The sequence below is a fragment of the Felis catus genome, chromosome X (genome assembly GCF_018350175.1).
Source record: "Felis catus isolate Fca126 chromosome X, F.catus_Fca126_mat1.0, whole genome shotgun sequence".
NCBI classification, from domain to species: Eukaryota; Metazoa; Chordata; class Mammalia; order Carnivora; family Felidae; genus Felis; species Felis catus.
Genome location: NC_058386.1, coordinates 16,846,821 through 16,861,483, shown reverse-complemented (window position 1 = coordinate 16,861,483; position 14,663 = coordinate 16,846,821).

Below are 14,663 nucleotides of genomic sequence, written 5' to 3'. Positions count from 1 at the left end.
AAATCATGAGTTTTGACCACAGTGATTTGTCTCTTGTCTTTTTTTTTGGCTAGAAAGGAATGTGAATTTGGTTTTTCCACTTGTGCTTCCACTGATACCAGAAAACAGATCCTTTGAATCAACCTGTTATTTAAGTGATTTTCCAACCAGGAAAGCAGTCTCCATCTCCAACTGTCTTTAGTTTCTATATTACCACTTATGAGACCCATGTAACATTCAGGCTCAGCAGTCAGACCTGACCCAACAGACTAAGAGAGAAAAAAAGGAATTTTTTTCAGGATTAGTATGTTTACACAAATTCAGTGGCTGGCAAGTAGTGGTTACCATGTCATTATGGAAATCTCTGGACAATCTAAACAGCACATTGAATTGTTCAGAGGAAGCCTGTGTCTATGGAGTTGAGTTGACAACTTAATTTAAATGATATAAAACCTCAGTATTATCATCTTAGCCCTGCACAAACCAGATGATAGAAAACATCACAATCTTGTAAATATGGTACCCATCTTAGCTCTTATCCTTTCTGTTATGTCTCCTCATTTCTCTTTAAATAATGAACCATTTAGTCACTGACTTTTTGTTATGTATCTCATCACCCTCCTGTGGAAAATACTACCCTTCACAGTAGCTCACATCAGAAAAATAAATGTTTTTGTCCACTGTAAAACATGCTCTAAATTACTGAATTTAGGGGACTTCTATCTATAAGAAGGGCATGTAAAATGTCATTGGCAGTTTAGTAAAGATCAGTTTAGCACATTTATTCTGATTAGCACCAAGGGCTTCACAAATGTTCAGGCATGGAATGCCAGTAAATCGATTACTCTATGGGAGCAAATCACTTGAGAAGATGCATTAACTTCCTTGAACCACTAGACTACCAATTAGTAACAGATTGCCTCTTTGTGCTTATGGGTGACCCACTGCAGATAATGCCACCCTGAGATGTTTAATACATTCCTAGGACAGGATACAATAATCATCATCATTGTTATTTATTAGATTTATAAAAGTGCCCCTTTCCTAGCCCTCCCCATCAGGAAGCCAGTACAAAAGTGAAAGCATTTTCAAATAAATAAATTGGAATTACCAAAAGTAACTGGTAGATATTTTATATTCTATTAGTTAAAGTAATGCTAGCTACTGTTAACAAGTGTGAGTATAATGGCTCAAATGCTACAGAAACTGTTGCTCCGAACCTATGCTTTAAAAGAGCTGTTCCTAATCAACAGGTTAGTGTCCTCAGTGAAGGTTAATTTTATGTCAGCTTGACTGGGCTATAATTCCCAGATATTTGGTCAAACTCTACTGTGATTCTTGCTGTGAAAGTATTTCTTAGATGAGATTAACATTTAAATTAGTAGACTTTGAGTAAAGCAGATTTACCCTCCATAATGTGAGCCTCATCAAAGTAGTTTAAGTCCTTCAGAGAAAAAAACTGATGTCCCCAAGGAATAGGGAATTCTGCCAACAGACTGCCTTTGGATTTGAACTACAACATCAACTCTTCCCTCGGTCTCCAGCCTGCCTACCTACCCTACAGATTTTGGACTTGATAGCTTCTACCACTGTGTGAGCAAATTCCTTAAAATCAACCTTTCTTTCTCCCCGAATAATACATCTACAAAGTGTGATTCAGTCACTAAGACTCCTTCTATCCTATGGCTCTGTCATCCCCAGTATATTACTCTCAATGTTTCTGTGGTTCTTCTATCTATCATGCTTGGGGAAGCATGCTTGGAGAAAGATTATGGAGAAGTGTATATGGGAATTATTTATAGCCTGTTCTACTCACATTCCATTGACTAGAGGTTAGTCACATGACTACTTCTACCTGCAAAGGAGGCTAGAAAATGTAATGTTATCTAAAGATAGTCAGGTCTAGTGAGTTCCAAAAATATCATGATTTAGACAACAAGTCTTCACTCTCAGAAGTAGATCAGCTGGCTCAGTTGATTAGGCGACTGACTTTGGCTCCAGTCATGATCTCACAGTTCATGAGTTTGAGCCCCGCTTTGGGCTCCGTGCTGACAGCTCAGAGCCTGGAGCCTGCTTCAGATTCTGTCTCCCTCTCTCTCTGCCCCTCCCCTGCTCATGTTCTGTCTCTCTCTCTGTCTCTCTCTCTCAAAAATAAATAAACATTTGAAATACTGTTTTAAATCTTTATCCCCAAAGCCCTCTAAATCTTGGCATTGCAATTTCATCAGTGTTCTGTTTGATATATTGTATTTTTTTTACTACTGATTTCCTGCCCCTGCCCCACCCAATGCCCACCGTATCTGCCTCCTGCCACCCGTCTCTGTAGATCTGCACATGACTTTGTATTTGTATAACTTCCCCTGACAGAGCCAGGGAGTCAGGAGAAAGGGATGATGAAAAGGGCCAGTGATGCCTGCTGAAATGTGCATCACCAAGTGGAGATGAACCTGGACACCTTTTCACTTTCAGACAATCCCTCTCAACTGTATTTTCTACATTCCCCAGTCCCTATTGAAACATTTTTCTTAACTATGGAGGAATAAACAAACAAACAAAAAGAACCTCTGTACTGGGCATCCAGGTGGTTTAGTCAGTTAAGTATCTGACTCGATTTCAGCTGGGGTAATGATTTCACAATTTAGTGAGATCAAGCCCTACATCTGGCTCTGCACTGACAGTGTGGATCTTGCTTGAGATTCTCTCTCTCTCTCTCTCTCTCCCTCTCTCTCTCTTTCTCTCTCAAAAATAAATAAACATCAAAGATTAAAAATGAAAAAAAGACACTCTGTACATGATAAGGCATATACAGTCAAGACATGAAGAGTTTGTATGCTTCTGTGCTTATGTTGTCAAAGAATGGTGATGATAATGACAGTTACCACCTTTTGAGAGCTTACCATTGGGCAAGCATTGACGAATTGCACAAACCCAACATACACTCTCTTAAGATCATTAAAAAATGTATACTTGCTGATTGAGGACAGAAGAATAGTCTCTAAGGCAGAGAACAGAACTGGACTACATCAAAACTGAAATCATGACCGTGGCCCAATGGATGTCATAAATATTTCCTCGTAGACCTCCCAGTGGTTCACAACTGTGTGCCAAAGATATCCCAGGGTACCACAGTACATTTACACCCGTGCCATGGCATATTTAAAATCTTCAGGGGAATCTCTGACATCTGTTGAACTCCATGTGAATTACTAGCTTGAGATAGTTCAGTTTCATCATTAGATTGCTACATTCCTTTTGATGACATCATATTTTGTTGTTATGAGAAAAAGCAAGTACTGCCTAAAAATCAATGTAAAATAAGAAATGAGGGTTATAGTGTCCAATGTGACTCCTAGGTCGAGATGCTATTCAGTGCCCAACAGGTGCTAAGTTGTTAGAATATAAATTCTTATTAGATTATTTAGACCTAACAACTTAATAAATGGAACTGTTAGGTATTTGTTTTGGCCTATATGCCCTGTGAATAAATTACTGAGACTCTAAGGATGGTGTGAACTGAGAAAGTTAGGGAACTTCTGTGGACATCACTATTTCTGAGGAAAGGCAATAAAGTGTGGGCTTCGTGGCTTGAGCTTCCTCCCCCTTCTCCTTCTGATAATTGCCTTAGCCCAGAAGCAGCAGCCCTTTGGACCCAACATACATATGCTCAGAAACTAAAGCAGTGGCCTCTTTTATGCACACTATTCTTTCCTAACATCGACTTATATCATAAGGATTTGCAAAGACTATCTGAGCTGATGTATACTTTCTACAAATAAATGCAAATAATAAAAGTAATGAACCTCTCAGAAGTCTCAAGAATCACATGTCTGATCAAAACTTCTTCAGTGCCTTTCTATCACCTTTCCAACAGCATTCAAGCAGTGGTACGCTTGGTGACTTTGTTAAGTGGCCTTTATTTCTTTTTCCCCCAAGAGTTATGTTTAATGCCTGAGAGGACTAGGGCTCACAGTTTCAGATTCTTTAAGCTTCCATAATTGCACTGCATTGGACTGAATGGCCAAGTGTTTGAACCAATATTTGGGGAAAGCTTAAAATCAGTCAACATTGAGAGAACTTTTGGAACACAAGAATTAAGCCTTAAATGTTTCAAATAAAATGTAATTAGTATGCCAGTATAAGAAGTCACAGTCTAATATTAAATGTCTAAAATTTGGGTGAAGAAATTATTTCTTAAACTTGTCAGTGAATTGCTCCTTCAGTCACTATCCTGCACATGTGTGTGATGTAGTAGATACTTGGTCCAAGAATCAGCTTTTTTCATGTACATCCCAGGTGATGCTGATTCAAGATGTCACAGATTTGACATTTGGCAAACACTAACCTAAAGGCAGAAACAGACCTCTAAATAGGATGTTGAGTTAGAACCAGAGATACCCCACAGGGCATACCCAAATACCAGTGCAGCAAGTGGGCAGACCTCTACCCACTTATGCCATACACCAGATAGATGAGGATGCCGACCAATAGGCTTAGAAGAGAAATAAAAACAAGCAGTCACAGTCCAAGCATTATTCTTTTACTCATGTCTTCACTCCAGACTGTGTGATCTGTCACTCCATGGTGTCATCAGCCCTGGACTATAAGCCAAGAAATGTGGGTTTTTATCCAAGTTCTGTCAGTGCTGTGCTCTGGGGTGTTGTGGAGGCCACTAGTCCAAGAATAAGCTGCTCTTTTTATAAAGAAATGGGCAAGATTGTGATCTCCAAGTTCTCCTAGGACAATGAGAAGCCTATGAATTTCAAAATCAAAAGACCTGAATTCAAATTCTAGCTCAGCACTTTACTGACACTACAACCTTGTACAAATTACTAAATTTCTTTGAAGTCCAGTTTTCTGGGGAAGATACAATTTCTCTGAGGAAAACAGTAACTATTTTACTACAAGGTATGTGTTCAATTTTCAAATTTTCTCCCTAAGATTCAATATTCTGAAAAACTGTATCACTTATTTATAGAACAATAATTTGTACTAATTGTGATAGTATGTTGTTACCAGTACTTTAAATTATTACTTTGCTATTGAACTTTTCATAGTACATATCTCATCTCCCCCTAGACCGGATTTATTGAGAGTAGGATTTAACAAGGCATTTTTTACTTCATTTAGGGTAACCAGCCATCTCAGTTTTCCTGGGACAAAGGAATGTCCCAGAAATAGGACTTTCAGTGCTAAAACCAGGAAAGTCCCAGGTAAAGTGATGATTTGTTAATCCTACTTTACATCCACCTTCATGTTCAGTTAAATATCTAGTAAATATAAAGTGAATAAATGAATTTCTGCCCCACCTCAACTTTCATCACTGCTGTCATTTGAGTTTATCATTATTTAAATAAGACAACAAAGCAGAGAGAAATGTAACTAATCACACAAATAATCAAGTTATAGTTATTTTCTATTAAAGAAAGTTTCAGTTTTTGTTCATAATATATTTGCTTTATTTTGCTAATGGAGTAATCTTTGTGACAAAAGATGGTTAATACAAAGTGATATTTTCAATAATAAGCCCTAATGGTGGTTCGCTCCTAAAGTTCAGGGGTTACATTAATTGCTTGCAAAATGTATAAAACATACTCTAAAGACAAAGCCCCAAAGCAATATAAGAATTTATTTTTAAAAATAAGTTTGAATTATTGTGACTCTTTGCATTAAATAGACTTCTGAGTACCTTCTCTCTTAAGTACTTTATTTTTCCTCCAAGAATGCAATTGTTAAAATGTTAAAACTGGTTAGGCAATCTGGGATTCCTCTGGGATTTTGATGCCAAAGCTTCTACTGACATTCTGAGGAGTTAATGGTTATAATTACTTTGCCTGTAGCAATATCACTGCCTTTAAAATAAAAGCCTCAGGACCTTTTTCTAATGTATTAGATTACATTCTATTCAAAAGGACAGGATTTATTATACAGAAAAATGTGCTAAGAGTACACTGATCTTTCTTCCAAGTCTATAAAACTATTATCACACATTTGTGGAAAAATTTATTCCTCTAATCTTCCATTTAAATAATCAAAGTTTCTCTGCTATGTCAACTTTTTATTTTTTTTTTCCTTTTTCAACAAATCACTATTTTTTGTCATACAAAATCCTTGCTTCTTTGGCAGGGTAGGGGGTAGAAATGCCCCAGACCTTGTTGAGATGAGACTTGGGGCACTGAGTCACAGCTAATGACTATCAGCAGAAAGACCAGTGTTTCCTCACAGTGGCCAATGACATTGTAGAGTGGCCACCATGGCCACTGCTCAGAAAAGAGAACAAAACCTGTGGTAACTATGGTACTTAAGGTCAAGCTGCCCACATAGAATAAAGGAACAGAACATGATGCCTGGAAAGGGGTAATGATGCATTAAAAAGTGTCACATCCTAGGAGTATTTAGGTTCTTAAATAGAGTTGGTCTTGTGAATGGGTTGAATAAAAGGCTGAGATACAGGATTGTGTGAAATGCTCCAGAAAGAACCAGGAAAGAGACAGGACAGATATTATAGAATCATTTTAGATAGCAAGTGACATTTGCATCAGGTCCCGGATTGAGTTGGTCAGAATGCAAAGACAAAAGCCCAGGTCCCCTACCATGACAAACTGCCTGAAACTCTACGTTTAGCGTTCCTTTCCTTTAGAAATGTCCACTGGTAAAATAAAAGTATTCCTGAAAAGGATAGTAACTTAAACCGGGTATTGGTTATTATAGGAAGTTACATACAGGAAGTCAAGGGCATCTTGTAAATTACTTTATTAGGTCTTTTCCATTGATAGAACTGGGCAGTTTTGATGATGGAGAAGGGGAGTCTGAGCACAGAGCCAGAGACATCCCAGGGATAAGACTCAGGGAAGAGAAGTATTCTGGGAAGTCAGGAAATCCTAAATGCCTCCCTCCCAGAAATAGGAAGAGAAGGCACTGTATGGATGGAAAAAGAGCCACAGTAAACTGAGTCTTTCACCTAAGATCAGCCTTGAGCTTCATTCTACTGAGAACAAAGACTGTGAGCAAGAGATGATGAGAAAGGAGCCAGAGTTGGCCACCATAGAGGCTTCTTCCCAGGTCAAGTCTGCCACTAGAGGAGACTGAAGCAGTCTGTGGTGAAGGTTTTCACATCAACCAGTCCTGCGGCTTGAAGACAAAGATTGGGAGTCTTTCTCCAGGCTCCTTACTTCCTCTCTCCAATTACAGGCTTTGTCCCTGTCCAATTCTTTCCCCTTACTGCACCACACTCTGCCAGCATTTTGTTTTTACACTAGTAGGCAGGTGTGTGTGTGTGTGTGTGTGTGTGTGTGTGTGTGCGTGTGCATGCATGTGGCAAGGGGAGAATGAAGCTAACATGTAAAAAAATGCCTAGTATGTCCCAGCCACCATGTAAGATGCATCATGTACACATAACTGCGCTTCATTATCAAAAGATTCAGTGGTCAGTATGGTGGAAAGCATTGTTCAGATAAAGAAACTGAAGCTCAGAAACTTTCTCCACGTCACAGAACTAGGATAGGTATCCAAGACTGACTCCAAAATTGATTTTCTGCTTACCATACCATGCTGATTCCCTTAGGATCCTCATTTCTCTGAAAAGTTAGAGTCCTTGTTTTCCCAAGACTCTGTTAAACATAGTGTATTGTTATATCCTAATGGATAAAGATCTTCAAGAGATAATATTAATCTCAGACCAGAGAAGTGGCATTGTATAGTAGAAAGAAATTGTTAGCTCTAGCTGGTAAATATCTAATGCCATTTAAGCTCCCCATGGCTTTGATTATTATCAGAAAAATTTAAATAGCAATATTTTCATAACAGGACATAAGTGACGATAAAAGAGCTTTGTAAGCTGTACACCATCATGCAAAAGGAAAATAATATGAAAGTAAAATGAGGGCAACAACTCAAATGTCCATCAACTGGTAAGTGAATAAACAAACTGGTATAGCTATACAATGAGATACTGTTAAGAAATTGAAAGGAACAAACTACTGATATGTGTAACGGCAGAGATGAATCTCAGATGCATTATGCTAAGTGAAAGAAGTCAGACTCTAAAGGCTACATCTTGTGGGATTTCATTTATATTACATTGGAAAAAGTAAAACTGTCAAGACAAAAAACAGATCAGTGGTTGCCAGGGACAAGAGGAAGAGGAGGGGGCTGACTACAAAAGTGCATGAAGAAACTTTCTGGAGTGATCGAAATGTTCTGTGTTGATTGTGGTGGTGGTTACAGGACTGTATGTGTTTGTCAAAATGAAGAATTATACACATAAAAGTGTGAATTATACCTCAATAATCCTAATTTTTTTAAAAAAAAATAAAATGAAGGTACTAAATAATTCTAACTAGTTATAAAATTCTAATTAATTGCTTTGGGGAGCCATTTGCCTTCTGATACACAAGATGCTTTAGTTCCTTTGGAAAAAATGTTTGCTCTGAGTTAGAGAGTATCTTCGTAATCATGAATGATTAATGCGGCCTCCTGCTCAAAGATCTCTGCAGATCCTTTGCTGAGAGCTATATTCCCGGTCAGTTTCTTTTTAAAGCAATCTCCATTTGGCAAGGGCTGTACCTTTACTTGATGCTTCTGAAATGTTCCAAGCTGAACCATTTTCAAAATGCAGCACGCAGCCAGCCAGCAAGCATCTCCTGGAGTCTTGTAAGGTGGGAAGACCTGACCTTGTTATCTCCCAAAGAGAATATTCAAGAGCTTAGCCATAATTACCCAACTCTGGAGTCTTGCTTGCCCTTTCTTAATGCTAAGCAGACTGCTGCTGAATCAGAAGAAAACCTATAGAGGCTTTTCTATTTGAAATGGCAAAAATTTCCAGGGTAAACATTTAACTGACATGAGCAGGGCTTCCCATCTCAAAATCAATTTGCAACATTTCAGTTTTGAAAGGTAAAGGCCAAAGGGATAAGGGCTTGTTTTGTTTGTTTTTTTGTTTTTGTTTGTTTGTTTTTGATAACAGAACTACATTACCTTTCTTATCTGAAGTAGATTTAAAAAAAATAATACACACACATATTTTCATTGAGGATTTCCATTTTTCTTTTAACTTGGGGAAAACTAGTTCAACTTTTTCTACATGGTTTTCAAACATTTATTTTTGAAAGCCTTGAAAATGGCCATAATTGAAGTTATATACTTGAAACCCCCAACCATCGAACATTCTTAAGTGAAACAGTTGACATTTTTATTAGATATCTAATATGTACCTTAAAAAAATTTTTTTTGCTTATGTTTATTTTTGAGAGAGAGAGAGAGAGAGAGAGAGAGAGAGAGAGAGAGAGAGACAGAGCATGAGCAGAGGAGGAGCAGAAAGAAAGGGAGACACAGAATCCGAAGCAGGCTCCAGGCTCTGAGCTCAGAGCCTGACGCAGGGCTCGAACCCATGAACCATGAGATCATGACCTGAGCCAAAGTCAGAAGTTCAACCGACTGAGCCACCCAGGCGTCCCTAATATGTACCTTTTTTAAATGCAGCAAGGAGATGAGCAGTTAGATCATAAAATATTTATAAGAAGAGCCCCAATCTTGAACAAACCTTTTGAGACCTCTGATTAGCAACTGTGACAATCCTGAAAATGGAGACAATAAAATTACTTTTTTTCTTAATCTGTTTTCATATCTCTTAAAAATTGGTAGGAACTGAACTTGACCAATTTTTCTGCATGTTAATTTCATGTGCTGAGGGAGCACCATTCCTTTCAGTTGAGAGAATTCCGTTTCATTCCTGTGGAATGCTTTTCAAGTGACTTCATTAATTCCCGCAGCCACATTCCACGAAATTGGCAATCTCAAAAATGTAAAGCTTCCCTCAGAGTCCTTTGCCAGGCACACAGGCAGTTTTAAGAATCAACCAAGCATTGAGACAGTGTTCCCTCTCTGGAGAAATGACTGATTGGATGGATTAAATGTGCTTCCGAAGTGATTTCCAAATAGCTATAAAAAAAAGAAGGCTAATTAAATATAGTCATTGAAGAGCAGTACTTAACTTGTCGAGCTATACATTATACATTCTTCTCAAAGAAGCTATGCTCTGGAATTTTCTACAAAGGAGATAAAATGAAAAATAACCTAAATGTCCAGTGAAAAAGCAAAGGTTTAGCAAACTATAGGGTATGAACTGAAAGGACTGTAATGTGGTCATTTAAAATAATCATTAGGAGGACTTTATGACTGAACATGGGGACATTCTTATAATATATTAAAGGAAAAAGAAGATTGTTAGGTGGTATGCACATTGTAATTATAATCATTAAAAATGTATGCTTGTGAATAAATGGAATCTAATAAATATACAGAATTTTAATAGGTCTGATTAAATGAGGGGTATATAAGTGAGTTCTGTTTGATTTTTTTTCTGTGATTATATTCTTTTTTAATTTAAAGAATGATTTTTATCTGCACTCTTCTTACTGGAGACAGAATATGAATTGTGATTTTAAGTGATGCATTCTGATCACTATGAATTCAATTCAACCTGAACTGTTGCCTAGCAACGGGATAACTTTTCGGGAGTGAAATTTCTTAGCTGCAACCTATGAAGTATCCCATGAGGAATTTCCTACCTTAAGTGCACCCTTTATTACCCTGTTTCATATTTCATTGATTTTGGAGAATTTCATGGTAATCATATGAAGACATTAAAGTTTGAAGAGCTGCATTTTAAAATCCACATCCCTGGATGTTCTGCCTTCTGTCTGGAAGAGGAGAATGGAGCAAGGGACTTTTCTAGATTTTTTTCCAGTCTCTAATATTCCCCAGATAAGAACAAGGAAGGAAAATGGTGAAAGGTTTGATTTCTAATCTTTATGGATGGTAGCTTGACATGACTCCAATCAGATATAATGTTTCCTTTCTTTTATTGCTAAGTTTTTTGATATAATGATATCATTTACTATAAAACATCCTTTTAAAGTGGCTTTTAGCATATTTATTTGCAGAGTTGTGGAACCATCACCACAATTTTAGAACATTTTTATCACCTCAAAAAGAAACCCCATACCCATTAGCAGTCACTCCCCATTTCCCCCTAGTTCTTCTCCCAGAAACAGGCAATCACCAACTTTCTGTCTTTATGGATTTGCCTATTCTGGACATCTTATATAAAGGGAATCATACAACATGTGACATTTTGTGTCTGGCTTCTTTCATTTAGCATAATGTTTTCAAGAGTCATCCATTCTATAGCATATATAAGTATCTGTTTATGCATACATCCATTGAGGAACATTTGGATTGTTTCCACTTTTTAACTATTATAAATAATCCTGCTATGAACATTTGTGTACAAGTTTTTGTGTAGACATGTTTCCTATGTCTTGCATATACACCTAGGAGTGAAATTGCTGGGTCATGTACTAATTCTGTATTTAACATTTTGAGAGAATGTGAAACTGTTTTCCAAAGTGGCTGCACCATTTTACATTCCCAACAGCAGTGTATGAGGGCTCCAGTTTGTCCACATTCTCACCAACATTTGTCACTGTGTATCTTCTTGATTATAGCCATCCTAGTGAGTATGAGGTGATATCTCATTGTGGCTTTAATTTTCATTTCCTTGATGACTAATGAATTTGAGCATTTTGTCTAGTGCTCATTGGTCATTTGTTTATTTTCTTTGGAGAAACATCTATTCAAATTCTTTACCCATTTTAAAATTGGGTTATCTTTTTTATTGTCGAGTTGCTTTTTCTTTCTTTTTTCTTTGTGATACTTGGATTCTTTGTAGAGATGCATTGAGGTCAAGGCCTTCACAGGCACCAAAACACTTAGACCAAGACAGTTATCACCAGTTAGGGAGGAGAAAAGAGGGCAGTCACTGTACATCAGTGTCAGTGAATGGATACATAGCAGGCCCCAGGGAATGCTCCCAATGCATGTGTTCATATCTGCCTGGTGTCCTCACATCACTCCTGAAATCAGAATCTTGCTGTTCAGCCTCCTCAGAGCACAGTGCCTGCTCTTAGCTCTCAAACAGCACTGGGTGAGTTAGGAGACTCTTTACTCTAAGAAGGAAAGAATGGCCATGGCCACCACCCACCATCCCCTACCCCTTGTGGTCAGGTTCTGTGCCTCTGTTATTCCCCACCAATTACCCCAGAGTCTGGAAAATAGTTGACAAATAAATGAATGTAAAGAGCTCTTTGTTTAAACTTCAGTAACAGTCAGTTGGTTGTTCTTGCTTGCAAATTTCCTACATGCCCCAATTTTAACATGCATGTAAGCATTTACTGCTCTAAGCATTTTGCAAATAATTTTATTTACAAATAATTTTAACACTTTTCAAATAATTTGAAACTAATTTAATCCTCATAACAATTCTGTGAAGTAGGTAATGTTATTATCTCCATTTTATAGATGAAGAAACTAAGACATAGATAGGCAAATTAACCTGCCCAAGCCAACAGCTGATGAGTGGTGAAGCCAGAGTCAAACCCTGCCTAGCTCCAGTCTGTGCTCTCACCTGCCTTGCAGTGCTTCTTTATCAATTGTGTTGTAATATTTTGTGGGATAAAGGGAGCAATATTGGAGCCTAGTTTATGTAAAGGCATCACTTCACAATAAATAGTTTCAAAAAAAAAAAGCCATCCATAGCACGGTTTGGGGAAGGAAAACTGCCATGAATTGATTCCCCAAATAAAGAATTCTATGCTAAGGCAGTCAATGTTGAATTTCATTTTCATATGTTAGCTTTTGCTTTCCTTAAAATTGGTCAACCATTTGTTGCTGATAAAATGGTAGTCCCTAACCCAGTTTTTCACATAGCCAACATTCTCTGAATGCTGAATGATGTTGAATGAATTAATGAATTAATTAATGTGCAGTGCACAAAGCTGCAGACTGCTTGCCTGGAGCAGGCCTTTCTCCAAAAGAGAATATTTACCAGCCTGGCTGGTTCCTGAGGACAAGTGCAATGTCCTTGTCCCACCCTGTACCCAGAAGACATCTGAGCCTGCCTCACGTTCCTGGAATCCAAAGGCATCACCCAAAACAGAAGCCTTTCTAGTCATTTGAACTCAGCATTTTCATCCTTTAATGCTCTAGACATCCCATTCCCTGGTATGACCACCCACTGCTCCCCTTCCTCCCAAAATCTCTACCCTGTGTCTTCTAGAACATTTCCTCCCATTTGTAAACAAATTCCCCTTACTCCTCCACCTTCTCTGTTCAGACTCTGCCCTAGAGGACCCATCTGCTCCTTGAACCCTCTTCATCTATTAGAGGCTGGTAGTCTCTTCCACCCTATACACAGTGAAGAGTCTCCCCACTCCTGCTTTTCCCATATCACTATTCCTTTACCTTCTTACAAAAATGGTAGAAATTGTGGGCCACCTGTCGCAATCCACTGTTACTTAACACATATCATCTTTTTATAACACTCTCTTACTTACCCTTTTTGCACTTATATACCAGTTCTCTCAACTCTTCCATCCAATCCCCCATTTATTTTAGACACTGCCCCTTGGTCACAGTTTTCCTCTCTACCCCAAGTCTAGCCTCTCTCCTATGTCATTTCAGGGTTCTGGGGTTCACCCGCCAAATACCAAATATTCCCAGCTTCCTGCATATTTTCCTCTCCAAGAACCTTCTCCTCACCAATCATATCAGTTAACTGCCATGGCCAAATCCTAGACACATTGTAACCACCAGGAACTTCTCTCACACACTCACACACACACACCCTCTCTCCCCCTCCCTCCCTCCCTCCTGTATATCTATCTTTCAATCTCTGCTTCTCTTTCTCATCCTAAATTCAATCTCTGACCAGAATATCTTATCCTTTTTATTCTCATCTTCAGTTATTCTCACTATGCTTGGTCTTAATTATTCACAACTTTCTTATTTTGATGCTTTCAGTTCTTTGCTCCTTCACTAGCCATCAATTCAGCCACTCTCTTGCCAATATATTGTTATTTCTTTATTCCATCTACTCCACCCATCTACTCCACTCTTTCCTCTGTATCCTTACAACAGACTCCATGCCAGCTTACATACCTCTAGTCTTGTTCTCCTCCAATATCAGCCATAATGACTTTTCTAAAATGCAAATCTAGCCATGTTGCACCCCATCCCATGAAAACTCTCCTATGACTTCTCATCACTCTCAGGATAAAGTCTAAATTCTACATCTGGTTTAAATGTCTGTCCTAATTTTATATGTCCCAGAGCTTACCTCTCACCACATCTCATCCCCCAATACACACCTTTCTCTTTTCTATTCAACTATGTGTCATGGTCCCAGGAAGCTTTCTCTCTCTCTCTCTCTCTCTCTCTCTCTCTCTCTCTCTCTCTCTCTCCTCCCTTTCTCTCCCTCTCTCCCCCTCTCCCTCTCCCTCACCTTCTCCCTCTCCCTCCATTGTCTCTCTCCTTCTCTCTCAGATTCTGTATACTTTGTTCTGTCTGCCTGGAATGCTTTCTCCTTCCGTCCCTCTCATCACTTGCATAACTGTCATTTCTCAAGTCTTTAGTTATTTCTTCCTCCAGAAAGCCTTTCTTGACCATCTTGCTTCTATCTTTCCCACAACACCCTGAACTTACCACTTTGTGCCAACTTTGACCCAGTAACATAAACAACTATTTCCTTGCTATACCTTTGCTAGGCTATAAGCTTCATGAGGTCAAGGACCATGTCTTGCTCATCATTCTATCCATAGTGTCTAGGACAGTCTCTGAAACATTGAATA